Source organism: Macaca fascicularis, chromosome 7 (genome assembly GCF_037993035.2).
Source record: "Macaca fascicularis isolate 582-1 chromosome 7, T2T-MFA8v1.1".
In the NCBI taxonomy this organism is placed as follows: domain Eukaryota; kingdom Metazoa; phylum Chordata; class Mammalia; order Primates; family Cercopithecidae; genus Macaca; species Macaca fascicularis.
Genome location: NC_088381.1, coordinates 49,805,563 through 49,830,750, shown reverse-complemented (window position 1 = coordinate 49,830,750; position 25,188 = coordinate 49,805,563). Strand labels below are relative to the sequence as shown.

Genomic DNA, 25,188 nt, shown 5'->3' with positions numbered 1-25,188 from the left:
AACTCTTCAGTCAAAGAGACAGTATAAAATGAAATTTCAAAATGTCTTAACAACTATTGTAATGAAAACATATCAGAATTTATGAGATATAGCTAATGCAGTTCATTGGTTGAAAATGTGTAGCATTAAATAAAATAGCTAGAAGAAGAGAATTGCAATAAAAATTCTAATTTAAAAAAATGAAAATACCTAACTGAAAAAACTAAAAAATAATAATGAAAACACAGGGAACAAATGTAAGAGATAAAAAAATCAATAAACTTTTTAAGTGTTAATGAGTTAGAAAATAGAAAGGCAGTACAAATAAGTTTTTTAATCCAAGTCAACTTCTTTTAAAAAAAAAAAAATATATAGCAATTTGCTAACTTAATTAAAAAAAGAAAGCACAAATGTACAAAAATAACTATAAAACAGTGTGTTACCGAATGCAGGTTCAGCCGATTACAAAACAAATTAGCAAGATTGAGATATGGTTGAAGTAGAGTGACTTTATTATAAACCAAAGCTAGCAGTGGGGAAAACAGTCCAGGCTCTTGCCTTAATGGAACCACTTCAAATTTCCAAGCAAAATGCAAGGGCTAAAGAAGGGGAAGCTTTGGCATGGAGGACACACAGGGGGCGAGGCAGTGCAGGTCTACGTGACTTGTTGCGATGACTCGTCTTGAGTTATGGACCCCTCTGGTGAATGGGGTGGCATTTTCTTGGGCTCAGTTGGGTTGTAAATTAACTCTATCCTTGAAGCAATCTCCTGGTCAGGGAGATTTCCACAGGTGCCTGTATTGTTTCAACATTTAGTCTCTGGAACTTTTGTGTAAAAGTGAGTTGTTGAGTGAGAGACAAGAAAAAGCACTTTTGCGTAAAAAAACATAGAATTAGATGCACTAGCAATGTGAGGGGGTGCCTAGTGATAAAGTAAACACAAAGAAAAAAAATTAAAAATAGGGTACTCAGTTACAAAAGGAAAATTTAAAAATCGTGAGAAGTTACTTTGCCCTAACTGTGAAAATAACTTTGAAAACCTAGATGAAATGACACATTTCTAGAAAAAGTTATCAAGATTGATCCCTATATAGAAAATTCTAATAAACCAGTGTTTGGAAAATTCAAAGTAAAAAGATTACATAAAAATACCATAAAAACCATCAGGTCTAAATGATTTCACTTGGGAATTCTATCAAATATTTTTAAATTAGATAATCCATTATTTAAAGTTAGGCAATCCAATATGATATAAAATGGCAAATTCCAAGTTTAATTTGTGAACCAGGTATAACATTAATCTCAAAACCTCACTGAGATTAAATCAAAAAACCATATATGTCATTTATGGATTTTATTGCAAAAACTATAAATTATTTCTTTTTGCAGCCAATATCACAGATCTCCAAAACCCAAATGGAAAAGGTGCTACAGATGAGAAGAAAATTTTGTAAAGCAGTAAATTATAAAATCAACATATAAAAATCTATAGCATTCATAAATACAAACCAAACCAGTTTAAAAAGCTAATGGAAGAGAATATTCCATCTATGACACCACAAAGAAAACAAAATCCCTAGGCATAAACTTAACAATAAATATCCAAAATGTACATGAGAAAAACAATATTCCTGAAAGACTCCAAGTGGACCTAAGAAAAAAAAAGGTAAAACAGATCATGTCCTTGGATAAGAAGAATACAATAAAGATGGCAATTTTTCCCAAGGTAATTTATAAATTTAATGTAATACTTCTAAAATACCACCAGGCTTTCTTCTGGAGCTACATAAATTGATAATAAGTTTCATTGTGAAGAAAAAAAGCTGCTTGAGCTAAAAAATGTCTTAAACAGAAGACACAATGAGGGTTACTGGTCCCAGCAAATGTTAAAACATATTTAATTAAAACAGCATGATGTTAATATATGTGATAATGTGAGATCTGTATTTGGTTTTCGACCCGTTTCCAGGCTCACAACTCCTAAAATCCTTGAAATCTCCCAAGTGGTGTCTTTTTGTATGCTAATAATGATTGACTGGTGGCTGGCAGCCCCTAGGTAGCTTCAGAATGCGGGCTGATCACCAGTAAGACCAAGGCAGGATTAGAGAGTTGGGACTTGCCGCCCCACCCCAGGACCTCCTAGGAGGGGAGAGGGGCTGAAGGTTAGGTTGATCACCAATGACCAATTGTTTAATCAATCATGCCTCTGTAATGAAGCCTCCATAAAAACTGAAAAGGGTGGGTTTAGAGAGCTTCCATAGGTGAACATGTGGAGGTTCCTGGAGGGTGGTGCACCCAGGGAGAGCATGGAAGCTCTGCGCCCCTTCTCACATGCCTCGCCCTATGCATCTCTTTGTCTGTATCCTTCATGACATCCTTTATGATACACTGGTAGTTGTTAAGCTTTTCCCTGAGTTCTGTGAGCTGCTCTAGCACATTAATTGAACTCAAGGAGGGAGTTATGGCATGGGACCCAATTTGTAGCCAGTCAGTAAGAAGCACAGGTAAAAACAACGTGGAGCTTGTGATTGGCATCTGAAGGTGGGGGCCAGTTTTAGAGACTGAACCCTTAACCTGTGGGATCTGATACTATCTCCAGGTACATAATGTCAAAATTGAACTGAATTAGAGGACATCCAGCTGATGTTTGCTGCAGAATTGATTGCTTGCTTGGCGAGCAAGGAAATACCCTACACACAGCTGGTCATAGAGGTCTCTGTATTGATTGTTGTTGAGTGAGAGACAAGAAAAAGCACTTTGAGTTTGTGTTTTTCTACACACATGTATAATAAAATAAACTATGGAACAGAATAGAAATACAGAAGTTGGTTCAATTGCAAATGGAAATTTAGAATATGAAAAAAATTAGTGGCAAAAAGATGGCATTTCTAATTTACATTGGGATATCTAGATAGCTGTATGAAAAGATAACATTAGTTTCGTTTATTATATACCAGAATATTTTCCGAATGGATCAGAGATTTAAATATTTTTAAGTGAACTAATACAAATTAGTCTTTATAACCCAGGAGTTGGAAAATATGTCCTAATTATAATACAAAATCTAGAAATCATAAGGAAAAAGATAAATTTTATTACATCAAATTTTTATGACCAAAAAAGTGCCGCAAGCAAAGTAAAAAGACAACCACAAAAAATGTGCATCTTTTATTACAAAAGGTCTAATATTACAAATATGTAAAGAATTTCTAAAAATAGACAAGAGAAAAAACTCATAGAAAAATAGGTTAGAGATAAGGACAGTCAATCAGAAAAATAAATGCAAATGTCTCTTAACCATGTGAAAAGATGTTCAACCTCTCTCATAAGAGAAATGTAAATTAAAACACTCTGAGATAACATTTCACACATGGAATTGGCAAAAATTCATGTTGGATTATGTCAGGGTACTTCAGAGAAACAGAACCAATTGAACATACATAGAGAGAAAGAGAAAATAGATTTCTAAGGAATTGGTTTACATGATCATGGAGGCTAAAAGGCCCCCAAGACCTGCAGGCAGCAAGCTGGAGACCCAGGAGAGCCAATGATATACTCCTAGTCCAAGTCCAAGGGCCTGAGAATCTGAAAAATCAGTGGTATAAAGCCCAGCCTGAGTTTGGGTCTGAGACTGAAGGCAGGAGAAGAACAATATCCCACCTTGAAGAAAGGTAGAGGGAGAGAATTATCTTATTGAGCCTTTTTTGTTCTATTCAGGCCTTCAGTGAATTCAATGAGGCCCATCCACATTGGGGAGGGCAGTCTTCTTTACTCAAACTACTGACCCAAATATTAATCTCTCCCTGGTGGTCTAGTGGTTAGGATTCAGTGCTCTCAAATGTTAATCTCATCCAGAAACATCCCCAAAGACACACCCAGAAAAAAGTTTAAGCAAATATCTGGGCACTCCTATGACCCAGTCAAACTGACACATAAAATTAACCATCAAAGACTTATGTGGAAAAACATGTTCTAATTCATTGCTGGTAGGAATGCAAATGTTTATAACCACTATGAAAGAGAATTTGGTAATATCTAACAAAATTACATATGTAGTTATCCTTTGACCCAGAAATTACACTTTTAGGAATAAATCTTAAAGATACGGTGGCAAAAATATGAAAAGATGCAAGCACAATGCTATTCATTACAGCACTATTTGTAATAGTAAAACACCAGAAACAATCCAAAAGTTCACCAATAAGGGACTAGTTGAATACACTATGATACAGTCGTATATAATGAGTTTCCATGTAATTGAAAACAAGGAATGAGAAATCTCTCCACATACCATTGTTTAGTGATCTTGAGAATATTGTGTTAACTGAGAAAAGAAAATACAGTTAAAAAGATGTAAAATATTCCACCATTTAAGAAAAGAGAGCTACATATATATTAAATATATTTGTATATATTATGTGCATATGCATTTACATGTATTAAAAACAATAGAATGATTTAAAAATCTTTTGAATTCTTATGGGGGAAGAAAAGGAAAAGGGCAGAGAAAACAGGTTAGGAGCTAGACTTCTTGAAATATATCTTGTTTTATAGATTAGACTTTGGAACCAATAAATAATTATAATTACAAAACAAATTAATTGGGTTAATGCTGTTACTAAAACTGAAAACCAAATGAAACAAGGAACTCCCACAGCATATCCAGTTTGTGGCTAACCTGACAGAAAGGAATTTTTCCAAGTGACTTTAAAAGCCAGTAATTGACATAATAATACAGCAGTCTATGTATCCTTATACATCCTTAATGGGATATATCCTAAGGACAAAAAGAATAGAAAAAAATACCTAAACTGTTTCTAGTAATGATATTGTTGTTAGTAGCAATGTTGTCATTGTGTCAAACACAGACTGTGGCTTGTGTATTAAGGGATAAATCAAGTGGGTAGTTAAGTGGGTGTCAATGAGAACTGAGATTTTCAACAAGATCAAAAGAGATACAGATGTTAACATTTTGTTGGAGTTAAATAAGAAAGCTATAGTTTTGACTTTGAATTGGAATTACCATCATAAATTCATAATGTATTTTATATATATTCTGTCAACATAAAGCACCTTGAAACAATGATAAACCCTATAGCAATAACCACTTCTAGTCCCAGATTGTGTATCTAAATACCATTTCCCATTAAAAGGAGTCAGAGTTTCTTTAAGGCTCCAAATCTGGAACAGATATGTACAGAGTGAGCCTGAAATATCTTTCCAAACTACCAGAAGCAAGGAAGCAATCACAGGCTATTACGATCATATTAAAAAGACTCCTGAGCTGGCTTGAAGGCTCACACTGGCCAACATGGGACCATTTTAGCATTGTGTTCCTCCAGAAACTGACCCCAAGATAAGTATTTGAATGTAAAGAGTTTATCTGGGAAGTACAAGAACCACTGGTAGGGGAACAGGGAAGAGAGAGAGAGAAGGGAAGGCAGTCTATAAAAGGTGTATTATCAAACTAGGTACCGCAGTGGTGACTGGAGCTTAATCCTGTGGGGGAATTCTGGGAAATAGTGTAAGGTACATTTTTCAGTGTTATCCCACTCAAGGAGGTGAGGAAGTGCAGTAGTTACACACTGACTCCTGGCAGTCGCTTATTGAGGCCTATTGGGGGTAGGTGTTAACTCTCCAGCCCTTCTTGATTTTGTATGTAACCAATTTGTAATTTTCTGGTAATTGCCTTCAAAAAAATAAAAAGAAACAGACAAAATTATTTTTAATAATAACTTTTATTTGACCCATCACATCCAAAATATTCTCACTTCAACATGTAATCAATATAAAAATTAATGAGATATTTTACATTCTTTTTCCAAACTAAATCCTCAAAATCAGTGTGTATTTCACACTTAAAGCACATCTCAGTTTGAATGCTAAATTTTCATCAGAAATACTTAAGCTGTATTTATATTTCATAAAATTTATGGTTGAAAAAGCAGATTCACATACCCAAGCTGTATTTAGATTTCATAAAATTTATGGATGAAAAAGCAGATTCACATACCCAAGTTGTTTCAAACTTCAGTTTTCCAATAACTGAATCAAGTATCACTTTTAAATTTAAATGTGTATTAATTAAAATTAAATACAATTTAAAATGTAGTCCTTCAGTCACACTAGCCACTTTCCAAATGCTCACTAGTCAAATGTGGTTAGTGGCTATTGTGTTGGATAGTGTACCATTACAGGATAAACTTGCTTTCTTCAACCAAAAAACTATAAAAGAAAAACAAAACTATGTAGTGAGAACATGCAGATTGAAGAAACTTTGGAGACATATCAATTCATCATTTTGTATGAATCTTATTTGAATTCTGAATCAAACAAACAAAAAAATAATTAGGAAAATATCAGCTTCCAAAAATTCAGGTAGAGAATAGTACTTGGGGTACCAATTGGCCTTCTATTGAAAATTGTTGAAGTCATACACTGGGATCCTTACACTATTCACTCTACTTTTGTTTATGTTTGAAATTTTCTGTAGTAAAGGATAAATATGTATGTGTGTGTGTGTATATATATATATTTATGTGTGTATATATATATTTATTATATATATATAATAAAATAGAGTCGATTCAAAGTTCTCCATAATAGCCTTCAGATCTGTTTTCTTGCGTAAAAAAGAAAGTGTTCCCAAGATAGCATATGACGTCGCCATGCCATGCATCTGAATGCCATCTGTTGCATTTGAGATCCCTGTTCTTTCCCCACTTAATATACTGTGAATGTATTTTTATTTGTGTACATAGAGATCTACCCCATAATTATAATGGCTCTATACCCTTCCATTGTGTGGATGTGTCATAATTATTTTAACGATTCCACTATTGATTGCTATTTGGGTTGCTTCCAAACATTCATTAATATAAACAAGGGTTGTGATGAGCATTCTTCCTCATACATCTTTTCACATCATGTGGTTATTTCCTTAGGATTCATTCCAAGAAGTGGAACTGCTGGGCAAAACAGTCATTAACAATTTTAAAAGCAGATCTTTGAAAAGATGAGGCCCACAGCACCAGAACTGGCCTACTGCCAAAGAGTTCTGTGGTTGCTCTAGGCCCCAGGAATTTGGTCCTGTGGCCACAGGGCGCTGAGCTTCCTCTCTCAGGGCAGAGAATATCCTACTCCAGATTCTTACTCAGGAGGTCTGCACTGGCGTCCAGGAACATGAATCTTTAAACAGAGGTCCAGCCGATGCTGATGCAGATGGTCTAGGATCACTTCAGTAAATGAACACTTGTCAACCCTGTCTTCTCATCAGTGTCTCCTGAGAAGCTCTGAAAAATACTCAGGCCTGGGTGTGACCCTGGGAAATTTCTTTTTCAGTGGCTCTGAGGTAGGGCTGGTATATGAATATACTGACTATGTGAATGCAAACATGAGATCATATCATAATGCATGCTGCCTTCTCCTTAATACAGTCTTATTTTGCTCCCTTTTCTATTTTTGCTTGCCTCCTTTCTATTCCTCTCCTCCCCATCTTCACCTCACCACCCTCCCAGGCAACCTGTGTTAACAACCTAGTTGTTAAACTGAATTGTGAATATGATATGATTTTCTCCATGCCAATGTAACATATGCAAAAATACTATGCATTAAATATATGTATCAGCCAGGGTTCTTAGGAAGCAGCAGAAACCAACTCTGGCTGGTTTAAACAGAAAAGCAGTGCCTTAAAAAGATACTGAGTCATTCACAAATGCTCTGTGTGGGTTGGAGAAGCAGCCAAGAAGGCCACTGATGGCCTTTTCTGAACCGCGCAGGAGTGTAGGTAGTAGGGCAGAGATGAGAAGGGATTGGGAGGTGCTGAGAGGCAGACTTCATGAAGGAAATTTCAGGTAGCCACAATTAGAAGAGGAAAATCTTGGCAGGAGAAGACATTTCATTTTGTTTGTTAGACCACTTGGGGGTCATCTGGAATAATTCCTGGGGAGGGGTATTTCTGTGGAAAGAATGTGTAACGAGTAAGTCCAGGCTTCTTACAGTATGTTCAGGAACACAGAGGTATCTCGTTAGGTCCTCCAGAAGGCAGACATCAAGATAGAGTTAGTGGTGCTGTCCTGTGCTGCCACTTAACAAAATAGATATGTTTTGGGAAATGCTTCCATAGGCGCAGTTTCTTCTCGGACCCGCCGTAGAGTGTACTTACGAACCTAGATGGTCTAACCTACCACACACCTAGGCTATATGTACAGCCAGTTGCTCCCAGGCTACAAACCTGTATAGCATGTGACTATGCTGAATGCAATAGGCAACTGTAACACAATGCTAAGCATTTGTGTGTCTAAACATAGAAAAGGCACAGTAAAAATATAGTATAAAATATAAAAACGAGGCTGGGCGTGGTGGCTCATGTCTGTAATCCCAGCTCTTTGGGAGGCTGGATCACTTGAGGTCAGGAGTTTGGGACCAGCCTGGCCATTATGGTGAAACCCTGTCCCTACTAAAAATACAAAACTTAGCCGGGCATGGTGGAGCATACCTGTAGTCCCACCTACTTGGGAGACTGAGGCAGGAGAATCGCTTGAACCTGGGAGGCAGAGTTGCAGTGAGCTGAGATCGCGCCACTGTACTCCAGCCTGGGTGACAGAGCAAGACTCTGCCTCAAAAAAAAAAAAAAAAATATATATATATATATACACACACACACACACACACACACACACACACACATACACACGTATGTACACATATATGCACATATACACATAAAGTCTCTGGCAATCCAGTGGGAAGCTCCAGGACAAAGAGTGCCCAAGAAGACGTCCAAGTGGGGCAGAAGGTGGAAAGTAGCATCTCTCCGTGCTCAGCTATTGGCTGGGGGCTGCCCAGGAAGAGCCTGAGCTTACAGTGGGTCTCCAAGGCACTGCAGCTGGAGGCTGTCAGCTAACCCAACTCCCATAGCTGATGTCAAGTTCTTTCTTGAAGGCGAGACCCAAGTGGCATGCCTCCATGACTGCCACAACAGGTTTTAGCCACATTTCCACTGACAAACAGTATAATTTTTTTTTTTTTTTTTTGAGACGGAGTCTTGCTCTGTTGCCCAGGCCGGAATACAGTGGCCTGATCTCAGCTCACTGGCCTGATCTCAGCTCACTGCAGCCTCTGCCTCCCAGGTTCAAGTGATTCTCCTGCCTCAGCCTCCCTAGTAGCTGGTACTACAGGCATGTACCACCAGGCCTGGTTAATTTTTTGTATTTTTAGTAGAGACAGGGTCTCACCACGTTGGCCAAGCTGGTCTCGAACTCCTAACCTCGGATGATCCACTTGCCTCGGCCTCCCAAAGTGCTGGAATTACAGGCATGAGCTACCACATCTGGCCAACAAAGATTATAATTTTTAAAACTCAAAGTGTGATGGTTAATACTGAGTGTCAACTTGATTAGATTGAAGGATAAAAAGTATTGATCCCGGGTGTGTCTGTGAGGGTGTTGCCAAAAGAGACTAACATTTGAGTCAATGGACTGGGGAAAGCAGATCCACCCTTAATCTGGCGGGCACCATCTAATCAGCTGCCAGCGAATATAAAGCAGGCAGAAAAATGTGAAAAAGTGAGACTGGCCCAGCTTCCCAGCCTACATCTGTCTCCTGTGCTGGATGCTTCCTGCCCTCGAACATCTGACTCTAAGTTCTTCAGTTTTGGGACTCGGACTGGCTCTCCTTGCTCCTCAGCTTGCAGACAGCCTATTGTGGGACCTTGTAATTGTGTAAGTTAGTACTTAATAAACTCCCCTTCACATATATACATTTATATATATATATATATCGCCTATTAGTACTGTCCCTCTAGAGAACCCTGACTAATACACAAAGCAACAAGTCATTATGTCAAAGATCATTTGAAACATGATGTAGAGAAACATATGTAGAGAAACATGTCAAAATAATTTGAAACATTAGAGAAATACAAAGAAATGAAGACTGCTGTTATCCCACTAGAGATTTCCTATATATAATATGTACAAATAAATATACATTTATTTAAAATAAGATCATGTGCTACATGCTGTTTTAAGCCTTTTTTACTTAAAATATATTATGAATATATTCATATTCCCTTTTAATTTATAGAAATCTAATTTTTCTAATGAATGCATAGTGTTCCTTGGTATGAATATACCAGCATCTGTTTAAGTGGTCCCCTATGGCTCACCAGTTTGGATGTTTCAAATTGTTTGTGACTATAGCCATCACTGCAATGCCAATCCTAGTACATGTGTCCTGTTCTTGGTCTTGGCCTTGGCCTCTAGGGATTCCAGAGCCTGCCTCTGTGACTCTCTGATGCTGCACTGTCTTGACAGTTAAGATGTTGCCCTACCCAGGAGCTCCCCTGAAATGTTGCCAAGGATGCAGAGGTACAAAAGGAATGACCCCAAGAGAAAGCCATCTGTGCCAGATGGCTCTGAAGATCCTTTTGAAACAAAGAGCCAGGCCTGGTGTCATGGCTTAGGGAAACCGGAACCCTTTCTTACTGGTACACCCCTACCAAGACTCATGGCCCTCTTGGGCTATTTGTTTGTTTGTTTGTTTTTATATCACCTGCTGCTTGCAGAGATTTAATCCCCCAATTCCAGTGAGGAGAATTAAGGGAAGCAAATCTTCAGAAACTGAGGGCCATTGGTAGAATTATTACATCATTGTAAGAGTAACTTTTCTCAGCCTTCGCCTGGGAACCACCTGCCTCTAAGACCAGCATGGACAATCACTGTATCTTCAGTTTCCATGGTGATTTGTAGGGCTAGCTCCCACGGAGTGCCCAAAGAATGTGGTCCATCCCTCAAACCCTCTCAGGTACCAGGACTGAACTCAACTGAGCCACTGGAAAAGGCTGGTGGTGGGGTGCACCCAAAGTTGGGAATCAGAGGCCAAAGGAGCTGGAAAGAGAACACAAACTAGACTGCAGTGTTCTTTGTTTTCCTACCAATGAAACTGATTTCTCTATCAAGTGCCATTCTACTGTGTTATGATTTTTATTTCAGCTTTAGGGGTTCCCCCCACCCTTTTCCCTGGAGTTGGAACCAAGTTCCCAGGGCTTAGGTAGTGTCAAGCGGGAGAGTTCTTACCGCCCTCAGCCTTTGCTGTATGTCTCCTGACATCTGCTGAGCTGAACATGATCCCTGCTGACCCCACACAGATGTCCAACGAGATGTGCACTCCCCATCTGCCAGGCCGGCTGCCATACGTGCTGGTCACTCTGCAGCCTTCCTTTCCTGCTTTCCTAAGTTGTCTACATTTCCACTTTAAACATGTACCACTTTTGAAATCAGAAAAAAAGTTATTTAACTATTGTCATTAGAATATGGCGTTAGTATTGCTGTACGTTTTCTGTCTTAAAAATATGGTAAGGCAGAACCCAGATGGGGTGGGAAATGGGCAGACTTAGAACATGCTCTGGATGAATGTCATCACTTGAGAGCAAAACTAGGACACGTCAACCTGTAATAGATGCAAAACAAACCCATCTGAAAATGTGTTTATCAATTTGTGGCTACAGATTCTTGAAGGAGCCACCTAGATTTAAGTGCAGGGAGGTGACTGGGGTGTGGCTGAGAGAAAACAAAGCTTCCCTGCCCTTTGGCTTTATGATTAAGGTAGGGCTGTGTTATAGGGCAATGAACCAGATACAGCCTGGATCGGAGGAGGCTACCACCTTCCAGGAGAACCCTGATGACACATGTGCAGAGAGACAAATGGAGTTTCTCCTTTCACTCCCTTGAAACAGATACCCAGATTGGAGAATATGGTTACTGTAGCCAAAAGCCACTTTTGTCCTGTGTCTCTGACATTTTTCTGGTTCTCTTGGCTGGATCTGATGTGGAGATGGAGTCTTGGACTGATTGAGTTTGATGACAATGTCCATTAAGATACATCAATCTGTTACAATTCTTTCTCGAAAGCAAAGTGGCAGCTTGTATTAAGAGCTTTAAAAAGTCCATACCTTTGATCCAGTAACTCCCCTTCTAATAATCATCAGAAATTCAAACACACATGTGTGCACAATAGTTTATGTTGTGGTGTTATTCAAAATGGTAAAAAAAAAAAAAAAAAAGGAAACAACGTTAATGTTCAGTAACAAGGGAAAGAGATTAATAAATCATGGTGTCCCCATACATTGGCCTAGTATGGAGCCATTGAAAATGGTTTTCCAAGAGTTTTATTGGTAGTAGGAAATATTCACAGTATAGCAAGTTTAAGAACTAGGATTCAGAATTGTGTAAATAGTATTTCAGTTAGGTAAAATTATTACATGGAGAATCCTAAGTAAAATATTAAAAAGAAATTTATCAATTATTTAAGTGTTTATGGTTGATAATTTTTATTTTCTTCTTTGTATTTCCCACCAGAGAGGAGCCTTGCTTGTTTGTTTGGTGTAAAGTCGTCCATTCCGGTTTTTATAAAGATAATTGAATATATTTGCTATTTTACCACATTGTCACATATTATAGAATTTTCTTTTTTTAAAGGCCGAGTAATAGTCCCTGTATCATGTACTGCATTTCCTTTGCCCACTCCTATTTTAATTTCCATTAGGAAAAATACATGAATATGAGTGTTTATGGCCATCATATTATTCATTATAAATTAATAAAATGGCCTGACAGTTGTGGTTTTTAAAAGCTTGTTTCACAAGTGAGGAAAACCCCTGCACTGGAAGAAGATGGTATGTAATGAAAGGAGGTTTTAGAGAGAATACAAACATTCTCAACTGTTTCACCTGTCTCCCTATCAAGAAGAAATGCCATCAAACAAGAATGAAGGAAATGGAAGGCCAAGATAAGAGATCAGATGGTAGAAAAGTACTTTAACCAAATACACAAATTGGACCCTCTCCCTTTTGGCTGTAATATATAGAGAAAATATGAAGAAGCCACTGTTCAAATATTTCATAAGTATCTTTGAATGGATTGAATTTCTTTTGAGCCCCTTAAAACCACAAGAGGTTTAAGGGTCAGGGGGTGGAGAAGGGAGAGGATTTGAGAGGAAGAGTTATTTGGAGAGAATGGTTTACATGGTGTCAGGTATTTCCCCTTCATCTCAAGTTAAATGGGAGAGAGGTTTCAAAGGAGAGCAGGTATGGGGAATGGGGAGAGGGTGAGATGCAGTAAATTGGGATCTGATTCTTGCCTGAAAAAATCGAAAGATGAAGAATGCTTGAAACACTTACTAGTCTCAGAAAGTGAAGAGCCATTTTACAAAAGTGCCAAAGAAGGGCTTTCCTACTCCTCAGCCTCTCAGCACCGCCCCACCCTAGAGGAGTTGAAATTCCAGGTTTATAAGCTGATGTAGGAGAAGAGGTTTTAAAAAAAAAAGAAGAAACCAGATGCACACCTTTTCCAGCTGTAAGCTGCCTGCCTGCAGCAGACTCAAACTGAAGAGGAGGATTTCACCTTAAACAAAGTGTACAGTTTTGCTTGTTATATAAAAGCAGATTTCTAATATCTAAATAAAGACTATATTTAGTGACTTAAGGTGATTATAGTACGTTTGTTTATCATGAGTGATATGATCAGAAAAGTTACAGGACTGATAAATTTTTATCCATAGACAGGGGAAGGATATGCCTTACTGAATAAATTTTAAGGGACAATGGGAGACAAAATAAAGTTGCTTTCTGCTTATACCCAGGGATCCATTTATCCCATGACACTAGCTAGCTTGCTTCAATGAGTTTAAGCCAGGTGGTGCAGAGAGATGACCTCCCAGATGATGGCAAGGGTTACCTGTAACATCTTTGATAGAACCTGGAAAATCAGAGAGAGTAGCCAAAACAGTGAAAATGGAAAATGGTGTCCTGATTTTTAAATGGGGTGATAAATGAAATTTACAATTTGATTGACGAGTACCCCCAGTGCCAACAAAAATCTAGAAGGGATTATTAAACAGATGGTTTTCTGAGTACTTGAAAAAGAAAGCAACGTTTGCCAGGAACTAGCGTGGACTCACTAAAGAACAAGTCTAACCTCCTTTCTTTTTCTCTTTCTTTGTAAGTGATTAAATTAGTGGATTGGGGTACTTCATAGACTCTGTGCCTTGATTTCTGTGATGACTTTTCCTAAATCTCTCATGATTCTCTTGTGCAAAGGTGGAAACACGTCAATGGGGACTACAAGGTGAATTTATAGTTGGCTGAATAGTCATTCTTAGAGAGTGTTGATTAATGAATCGCCGGCACCCTGGAGGGGAGTCTCTGGTGGCATTCCAGCGGGCTTTATTCTGGCTTTGTCCAGTTTAATATTTTTTATTAATAACTCAGGAGATGACATAGAAGCCAATTTTATCAAAAGTGTGGAAGACACGAAGAAAAGATAGTGAACACATTTGGATGACTATAAATTTTTTAAAATTTGCAATCACGGCTGGGTGCAGTGACTCATGCCTGTAATCCCAGCACTTTGGGAGGCCGAGGCAGGTGTATCACCTGAGGTCAGGAGTTCGAGACCAGCCTGGTAAAACATGGTGAAACCTCATCTCTACTAAAAATAAAAAAAATCGGTCAGGCTTTGTGGTGCGTGCCTGTAATCCCAGCTACTCGGGAGGCTGAGACAGGAGAATTCACTTGAACCCAGGAGGCGGAGGTTGGAGTGAGCTGAGATTGCACCACTGCACTCCAGCCTGGGCAATAGAGCAAGACTCCATCTTAATAAAAAAGATAAATGTGCAATCACATATGCTGATGTATTTTTTAAATGAAGGTTTAAAATATCTGCAACCAGGACAAACACTGTTTAGGGTTGATTCAATAACGGTTTTCTTTCCTCTCAGACAAACGCTAACCTGCTCAGCCCACTGACACTGTGGGCCCTCTCAGTTACGTAGTTCTCCATGCCACTATCCCCAGAGGCAACCTCTGCCTTATTCTCCTCATTCATTGTAATGACACCCCAGCTCCTCCCCACAAACTGGTCCCAACATTGCCAGGCAGGCCCCACTGAGCCAAATGAGCCCCTTCAGGACCTTCCCCTGCTTAGGCCCCTGCCCTGGCTCAGCAAGGTTCTAAGTCCTTGGGCATCCTGCCAGCTCATGGCCCATTATCAGTCTCCCCAGAGTTCTGTGAGCAGGGCCGGGGATTCCTTTCCCTCTTTCCACCAAGTGTCTACTTGTTCCAACATCCTAATCCCATATATCCCTGTGCATAAATATACATGTACTTCCTACTGGTATGAAATCTACAGGGATGAATGTCAAGTCTGCATTGTTTAAAAATTCAATTACACCAGTAGAGAATGGGGGAAACCTGTCTTGACAAAAATCTATATTGAACTTTTGGGCCAATTTGCCTAAGACCTATTTGCCTAAAGTCAACTTGCTTAAAGTCCCAACCACTGAAAATGTATATCCTCAGAGAGCATTTGTAGCATTTTATATAACATAAAATTACTTTATAAAACATTTTGAATGTTAGATGATTCTTCCTATTTTACCAATTTTTTAAAAATATTTTATCAATAATTAAGCAAAAATTTTTAAAGTTCCTTTATTTCACATGTCTGTAAGTTATTTCTAAACTTACTGTATGTCACTTGGTAGTTTCTAATAAAGTTCTACTCCTAAGTATATACCCTAGAGAAACCAGTGTATTTTAAAACAAAAAGACTTCTGTAACAAGCATGAACAAAAAAACTCATATTCAGTTTTTATTTTTATTTTTTTAAGTTTTATGAGATAAAGTGTGGCTCTATCATGCAGGCTGGAGTGCAGTGGCATGATCTTGGGTCACTGCAACCTCCACCTCCCAGGTTCAGACCATCCTCCCACCTCAGCTTCCTGAGTAGCTGGGACTACAGGCACACACCACCACACCCAGCTAATTTTTTGTATTTTTGGTAGAGGCAGGGTTTCGCCATATTGGCCGAGCTGGTCTTTTGTTTTGTTTTTGAAATGGAGTCTTGCTCTGTCGCGCAGAAGAGTGCAGTGGTGTGATCACGGCTCACTGCAACCTTGGCCTTCCAGGTTCAAGCCATTCTCCTGCCTCAGCCTCCTGCGTAGCTGGGATTACAGGTGCCCACCACCATGCCCAGCTAATTTTTTGTATTTTTAGTAGAGACGGGGTTTCACTATGGCAGCCAAGCTGGTCTCAAACTCCTGACCTCGTGATCCGCCCGTCTCGGCCTCCCAAAGTGCTGGGATTACAGGAGTGAGCCACTGTGCCTGGCCTAAAAAAATATTTTTTAGAGACAGGGTCTTGCTATGTCAGCCAGGCTGGAGTGCAGTGATATGATCATGGTTTACTATAACCTTGAACACCTGGGCTCATGTGATCCTCCTGCCTCAGTCTCCCAAGTAGGCAGGACTATAGATGCACATCACTGTACCTGGCTAATTTTTAAAATATTCTGTAGAGATGAAGTCTTGCTATGTTGCCCAGGCTGGTATCAAACTCCTGGCCTCAAGTGATCCTCTTGCCTCTGCCTCCCAAAGTGTTGGGATTACAGGCATGAGCCACTGTGCCCAGCCTCAGTTTTATTCTTAATAACCAAACACTGGAAAGAAAACAAATGTCCATCAACAGGTAAATGGATAAACAAATTCAGCTATATTCATACGATGGATTATTACTCAGCAATAGAAAGAAATTAACTACTGATATTCTCAGCAACATGAATTAATCTCCAAAACATTACATTGAGCAAAAGCTGCCAGGGAATTGATAAGTACAATTCCATTTATATGAAGTTCAAGGACAGGCACAAATTAAAGTGTGCTGAAAGAACTGGTACAGTTCTTACCTGGTGATGGAGAAGCACTGGGAAAGAGTAAGAGGGAGTTTTCTGGAGTGTGGAAAGGTTCTATCTGTTCATCTGGGAAGTGGCCACATATGCAAAAAGTCGTATGTGACACAAAAAGTCACAGAGCTCTACTCTTAAGATTTGTGCATTTTACTTATGTAAATTCATACTAAATTACTGTTTTCAAATTTTTACATTTCATATGTTTCCATTAAAAACACACGAAGTTTTAGTATTTTTACCTCTAGTTTGCTGTTTAATTCAGTTTTTAAAAACTTTTTTGGAAAATGCAGATTTTTAGAGAAAATTAGCCACACATTCAGGTTAAGACTTATTTAGTGAGCAGATGTCATTTGAACAGCAGAAGTGAGATAAATCTCTCAGAGCACATTCAGCTCCTTTACAGTTTAAGTTTCACAACACCTAATTGGTAAATTTATGCTGGGTGATGAAACTGAAACACACACAACTTCAGAACACAGCGTCCTGAGTTCAGGTAATTGTGCATATTTGCAGCTGGGCTTCAGCCACATGCAACGTTTTCTAGACTCTCCTCAGTCTCCATGGTCTCCATGGGCTCTCATCCGCCACAGCCAGTGTTGATCCTGATGGATGGTTGGCGGGCACCAGCTAGCATCCTGCTTCCATAGTCTCATTCATCTGGATCAGTCCCAACCTACTGGGCATGCTTTGAGTAACCATAAATTCCCTGAGGCTGCCAGAGTACGGTAGAGGTTGAAACTTTTGCATCATCTCTCAGGTTGGCTTGGTGTGGCCAGGAAGTAGGCTCTACAGGGCCCACCTGGCTGTCCATTCAGATTACCCACCTTCTCCCAGGATGGTGGAACCTTGTGTATGGAACAGCCCATTCCCCTAAGTCCACCTGCCTTAACCAGCATGCCAGATGCAACCCACATGTAAGTAAAATCCGAATATTTCTCTGTGAATATTCACTTGAGGCTTTATTAATACATGCTTAGTGTTGCTGTGGGCCTGGTAAAATCCCCAACTGGAACCCAGTCCCACAGTTCTAGCCATGTAATATTTTCTTCCTTCTTGGAAGACGGGAAGGTGTTAATAGATAGGATTATTGTTCTCGAGCAAGGTAGGCTAAGTCGTAGTGCTCTTTTTTGTAAGGAATCTGTCTGGTGACACTGAGCACAATGAGCGTAATTCAGTAATCCCTTGGTTAGAGACCCTCTTGTTAAAGAATCCCTCCCTCCCTTCCCTCCCTCCCTCCCTCCCTCCCTCCTTCCCTCCCTCCCTCCCTCCTTCCTTCCTTCCTTCCTTCCTTCCTTCCTTCCTTCCTTCCTTCCTTCCTTCCTTCCTTCCTTCCTTCCTTCCTTCCTTCCTTCCTTTTTCTGAGACAGTTTCACTCTTTTTGCCCAGGCTGGAGTGCAATGCAATGATCTCGGCCCATGGCAACCTCTGCCTCCCGGTTCAAGTGATTTTCCTGCCTCAGCCTCCCAAGTAGCTGGGATTACAGGTGCCTGCCACCATGCCCAGCTAATTTTGTATTTTTAGTAGAGATGGGGTTTCACCATGTTGGCCAGGTAGGTCTCAAACTCCTGACCTCAAGTGATCTGCCTGGCTCGGCCTCCCAAAGTGCTGGGATTACAGGTGTGAGCCACCATACCCAGCCAGAATCCTCTTTTCTTAGTTCCATAAATAGATTAGGGAAAACGCTGCTCCTCTGTGTACCAAATAGGTCAAGAAGAAGTTGTAAAGAGACTGCATCATGGGCCATATGACTGTTCCGGCAAGAAGAATGAGAGAAATAAGGACTTCTCTCTTTATTTGAAGAGTTGCTCAGATCAGACAGTGGGTGGAAAACAGTATGAACAATGCTGTTATTGATTTTTTTACCTTAGTTTATTATTTTTTTGATGCTGAATTGGATAGCAATTAAATGGCTTAGCCTGGACAACAGAGGGAGACCCCATCTCTACAAAATATAACAATAAATTAGCCAGACATAGTGGCATGTGCCTGTGGTCCCAGCTTCTTGGGAGACTGAGATGGGAGGATCACTTGAGCTCAGCAGGTTGAGGCTGCAGTGAGCAGTGAGCCGAGATCACGCCATTGCACTCTAGCCTAGGTGACAGAGCGAGTCCCTGTCTCAAAATAACTTTTTTTTTTTGCAGGGGGGTGAGACAGAGACTTGCTCTGTCACCCAGGCTGGAGTGCAGGGACGTAATCTCAGCTCACTGCAACCTCCACCTCCCGGGCTCAAGCAATTCTCCTGCCTCAGTCTCCCAAGTAGCTGGGGCTACAGGTGCACACTACCACACCTGGCTAATTTTTGTATTTTAGTAGAGATGGGGTTTCACCATGTTGGCCAGGCTGGTCTCAAACTTCTGACCTAGGTGATCCTCCTGCCTTGGCCTCCCAAAGTGCTGGGATTACAGTTGTGAGCCACTGCACCCGGCCAAATAAAAATTTTTTGAAAATAAAGAAGAGAGCTTTGGCCAGCCTCTCAAAGCTCAGCCTGGCTCCTGGGAAAGTGGTTACCAGGTGTGGCAGGCCCTGAATCAGATGTCAGGGTGTCAGGCTGTGGGTGAGGGAGACAGCATATCATAAGGTTTAGAAGCACAATCTCTGGAGTCAGGCTGACCAAAGGCTCAATCCTGGCAAGCCATTTTACCTCTTTAAGCCTCAGTTTCCTCCTCTGTAAACTGGAGTTAAAAACTAGTTCACCAGCTCATCATGAAAGTTTAAATGAGATAGTAAGTATAAAGTGCCCCATACATAATGAGTCTTAATGTTATTGTTCTCTCATGACAAGAACAAGAACACACAGGAAGTACTGGGTCCCTTTCTGAGATTTTGGAGAATTAAGAGCAAATGTAAAGTGGAAAATAGTCAATATCAAAATGGAAGGCCTTCCTGGTCATTGAAGGGGCTTTAGAAATCTTGAAATATGAAGAACAATTGAGGAAACTGAGGGCGTTTTACTTGGAAGAGAAAGAATTATCAAATATTTGAAGAGCTACCTTATATTCAAATAGGGGCTAAAAAGCCCTTTGCTGGCTGGTATCAGCAGCTCTCAATGAAATTCAGATCCCCAAAGCATCCTGTCCCGAAGCTAGCAGAGATTGGAGGGCAACGGCTCAGGCTCAAGGTTGGCAGCTGATGATATCCAGGGACTTGGATTGGAGGACGCTGAGCAGACACCAGGTTGGCCCTCTGGCTGGGGCGGAAGGATTTGGAACCCAGAACAGCCCAAGGAGAGGGGTGGATAGTGGTTTATCACAACTGGACCATAGCAGCCTTTTGGAGAAATACTAATGCTATTCCTAGTACTTTGTCTACATTTGAGAGAGGCCATTTCAGGTCACAGGAGCATTCCTCCTGGGTGGAGTAGAGTTTGTTTCCTTGTGGTCTGGCCAGGAAACGCCAAGCCGGGTGGCCGAGAGGCTGGCCGTCTTGGCTGGAAGGCGAAATGCTTGGCCAACTGGTCTGTCTCCAGAGAGCAGACTGGCCCGCCTCGACTGGCTGGTCCTCAGGCCACTCTTGCTGCCTGCAGAGCATCCGCCACCAGCCAGTGGATTTTCTCATTGCTAGATTTGTAAGTGACGTGATTTATGACTCTGCTCATCCATGCTGGCCCCTGGGTATACACGCTTTTGCTTCCAGGCTGGGAAGTGAATAATGAATTAATCACCCTGCCTCGGGTTCAATACGGAGCTGAGTGTTTGCAGATCTTTATTGCACTGTGCAAGCCAAGTTGAACTGCTCAATTTACACTTCTAATTCATTTGAGTTTGTGCAAGTCTGCCTGTTCGAGGGGAGCTGCAGCCTCGTGGCTGCTTAGTCTCTGAGGAAGCCTCACTTCCCCAATTCCTGGCCATTCCCTCCCTCTAAGAGTGAATGAATGTCCAAGACTTCAGGGTGCTCAGAGAAGCCAACCCACTTCCTCAGAGACTGCTCCCTTGGATGTGTCTTGTCCTAAATGGTGTTGTTTATGACAGTTCTCAGCGCAAAACAGATAGGTGCACTGATGCCAGCCTGTGTGCATGGCATAGAGAAGGCATACAGGAAATGTTTGTTGAATGAATAGCCCTGGCGCCACAACACAGATGTTTATCAAAACTAATGGCTTGCAGTCAGGGCTGGAGTCGGTCCTCTTTTGCTTAGTTCTAGTTCTCTAGGACTTAAGGAGAAGAGTTTTTATTAGGTCTCAGAGCTGATGAGATCTGAGTGATGAGATAGGGCAAATTCTCAAGTTCACTCAGAAGCAGTGGGAGGCAAAGTCTGCATTTGAAGATTTGGGACTTCCCAGCTTTGGCCATTTTTCTTCACCTCCCAAAGACATATGCAGGTACTTTTCACTCAGTGCTTGAATGTGAAAAGCAGGTGCACAGAATAAGGCTGACCCAGGCTGCATCCTGATGGGCTCTAAGAAGGGGGCACATCTATTCTGGGGACATATTCTTCCTGACCGAGTGCGGCTGAGATGCTGCCTCGTCCATCTCAGCATCCAACCTCCCCACAATGCACACATCTGATCCTGCAGTCCAGAGGGACCACCACACCCCCAGTGTCTTTCTTGGGGCTTTTGTTCACCTTGTTCTATTCTCCTACTCCTTGCCTCTTTCCTTGCTACTTAAGATTCCTCCTCCTCCATTCCTCAAGACCTGCCTCTAAAGCTATCCTGTCTCAAACCTTTCCAAGCTGCTTCAAATCCATGTGGTTTCCTTTCCCTTTTGGCCTCAGCCACATGCTGCTTGTCCTTCTTTTAGCCCTTCTCTGACTCTGACCCATGTCCTCATCTCCTGACTGACTGGGCGTGGCTTCTGCATTCTCACTCTAATTACTGGTAAAAATGTGAGGACAAGAAAGAGCCGATGGCAGCCCAACACCCACCATCAGGAACTTCCTTACAGATTAGCTACAACTACCATCTTCCATTCATCAGACACAAACATTTATAGAGCCCCTACTCCACCCAAGCACTGGGGTTGCAACAGTGAACATGACTTTACCTCTTCTTGTTTCTCCCCTCCAAGCTCCAAACACATCAACTTTCTACAATGCCCTCAAACCCACCATGTCCTCCTGCCTCAGGGCCTTGGTATATGATCTATGCCTGAAACATCCTAACTCTCCTTCTCTTCTTATTTATTCATTCTGATCTTTTAGAGCTCAACTCAAACACCAATTATTCAGGGAAAGCTATGCTGGAACCACCACCAACACCACTGCTCCTTGGTCTGGATGTTTTCTCTGAACCCCTAATCACAACTGTAACTACAGTCATTAATTATGTTGTCAGTTGTTTCCCATTCATCCCCACCCAAACCCAGGATGGAAGCTCCCTGAGGGCAGGGCCATGCCTTTCTTGCTCACTGCTCTATTTTTGTTGCCTACAACAGGACCCTACATAAAGGAAGTGCTCAACAAATATATTTTAAAGAAATAAAATGTATCATTAAAGACATTTTTAAAATATCATCTTGTATTCTAGTCTAGGAGACTTATCAATGGGAGAAGTGTGGTCAGTGGGCATGAGAGCCAGACACTGGTGATTTCCATTTCACATGCCATTCTAATTTGTAGAAAACACCAGAACAGGGCAGAGGGGAAGAAAGATGCTGGTGAAGGTGCTTTATTCTTGCAACACACTGCTCCCACAGAACGCTGCAGGCAGAGTCTGAGATAGGAGGAGTCCTGGTAAGGACACATGTTGCGGATTGAAATTTTTGGTGTGCTCCATCATAGAAGACCCAGGGGGTGTACCTTATGAGATTCAGCTAGCCATGAGCTGAGCTCTGCAAGTTTGCCTGCTGTCAACTGAAACCAAATGGGTTGTAGAGTAGGGCCTTTGTAGAACTTACAAAAACATAAGATTAGCAGAATATTATTCACTATAGAAATCAGAAAAAAAAAAAAAATCCCTGGTGTGATTCCATCTTGCACAGCTCTCCTCTGGAGTAGTCATTTATCTCTATCCACCTTCTCTCCCACCTAAGAGTGTGCCACCATCCCCAGGAAGATTCAATGGACATGGACATGAGCTCCCTGAGGCCCCAGAGCTATCTTTTTGGTTGTGAACTAAAGGCCAATCAAGATAATCACTTTAAGGTGGATAATAATGAAAATGAGCACCAGTTATCTTTAGGAACAGTCAATTTAGGGGCTGGTGCAAAGGATGAATTGCACATTGTTGAAGCAGAGACAATGAATTACGAAGACAGTTCAATTAAAGTAACACTGGCAACTTTGAAAATGTCTGTACAGTCAACGGTTTCCCTTGGGGGCTTTGAAATAACACCACCAGTGGTCTTATGGTTGAAGCTTGGTTCAGGGCCAGTGCACATTAGTGGACAGCATTTAGTAGCTGTGGAAGAAGATGCAGAGTCAGAAGATGACGAGGAGGAGGATGGCCGGGCGCACTGGCTCACCCCTGTAATCCCAGCACTTTGGGAGGCCGAGGAGGGCAGATCACGTGGTCAAGAGATCGAGAGCATCCTGGCTAACACGGTGAAACCCCATCTCCACTAAAAATACAAAAAATTAGCCGGGCATGGTGGCGGGCGCCTGTAGTCCCAGCTACTCGGGAGGCTGAGGCAGGAGAATGGCCTGAATCTGGGAGGCGGAGCTTGCAGTGAGCCGAGATTGCACCACTGCACTCCAGCCTGGGAGACAGAGCCAGACTCTGTCTTAAAAATTTAAAAAAAAAAAAAAAAGAGGAGGATGTGAAACTCTTAAGTATATCTGGAAAGTGATCTGCTCCTGGAGGTGGTAGCAAGCTTCCACAGTAAAAAGTAACACTTGCTGCTGATGAAGAAGAATAAGAAGGAGAAGGAAGAAGAAGGAAGAAGATTTTGATGAGGAAACTGAAGAAAAAGCACCAGTGAAGAAATCTATACAAGACATTCCAGCCAAAAATGCACAGAAGTCAAATCAGAATGGAAAAGACTCAAAACCATCAACACCAAGATCAAAAGGACAAGAATCCTTCAAAAAACAGGGGGAAAAAAACTCCTAAAACACCAAAAGGACCTAGTTCCACAGAAGATATTAAAGCAAAAATGTAAGCAAGTACAGAAAAAGGTGGTTCTCTTCCCAAAGTGGCAACCAAATTCATCAATTATGTAAAGAATTGTTTCTGGATGACTGACCAGGAGGCTATTCAAGATCTCTGGTAGTGCAGGAAGTCTCTTTAAGAAAATAGTTTAAACAGTTTGTTAAAAATTTTCCATCTTACTTCATTTCTCTAACAGTTGCTATTTGGCTGTCCTTTTATAATGCAGACTGAGAACTTTCCCTACCATGTTTGATAAATGTTGTCCAGGTTCCATTGCCAAGAATGTGTTGTCCAAAATTCCTGTTTAGTTTTTAAAGATGGAAATCCACCCTTTGCTTGGTTTTAAGTATGTATGGAATGTTATGATAGGACATAGTAGTAGCAGTGGTCAGACATGGAAATGGTGGGGAGACAAAAATATACATGAAATAAAACTCAGTATTTTAATTAAAAAAAAATCAGAAAAAATAGAAAATCAATTAGCATCTTTAATTAAGGGATGCAAGAAGACATCCCATTTCTGCTCTCTAAAGCTAGAGCAGAAAGTCATATGCAAAGGAAGCACTAAAATTTTTAAGAAATGCAATGACCTGTGTGCGAATTCAAATTGGAGATAGTAAAAAAGAACCCTGAGAAACCCAAATAGTGATGTCAAGGAAAAAAAAAAATGAGAAACTTTTTAAAAGAGGAAAAGTCATGAAAATGGTAAAGATACACAGGGAGGATTTTAAAAATTAGGAATCTGGCCGAGCAGGCTGGCTCACACCTGTAATCCCAGCACTTTGGGATGCTAAGGCAGGTGGGTCATTTGAGGTCAGGAGTTTGAGACCAGCCTGGCCAACATGGCGAAAATCCATCTCTACTAAAAATACCAAAAAAAAAAAAAATTAACCGGGCATGGTGGCGGGCACCTGTAGTCCCAGCTACTCAGGAGGCTGAGGCAGGAGAACCGCTTGAACCCAGGAGGAGGGGGCTGCAGTGAGCCAAGATCGCACCACTGCACTCCAGCCTGGGTGACAGAGTCTCACTATATATATATATATACACACACACACGTATATATGTATATATGTATATATAATGAAACTCTCATATATAATATATATGTATATAGATTAGGAATATATATTTATAAATATAAGGAATATATATTTATAATACCTATTATTTATAATTATATATATATAATATATATATATATTAGGAATCTGCCTTAAGTAAATTAGATGTTTTCAGGGCAACAATCAGAACATTTGAAATAAGCAATAATTGAAGACCCACTAAAAAAATTTCCCTAAGTGGTAAAATGTTCTGAGTCTGCATATTAGAAAATTTTACTACATTCAAAAGGTAACACAGAAAATCAGCATCTACGCACATCCTGATAACACTCTTGAATTCTACTAACAGAGAAGATTCCTTTAAGGATGTAGGCAC

The 25,188-nt window shown here is 40.6% G+C and overlaps 1 pseudogene; it reads left to right on the top strand.

The window, feature by feature from the left end:
- Positions 1-23,890, top strand: part of LOC135971693 (nucleophosmin-like) — a 63,485-nt pseudogene extending 39,595 nt beyond the window's left edge.
- Positions 23,891-25,188: the final 1,298 nt, after the last annotated feature.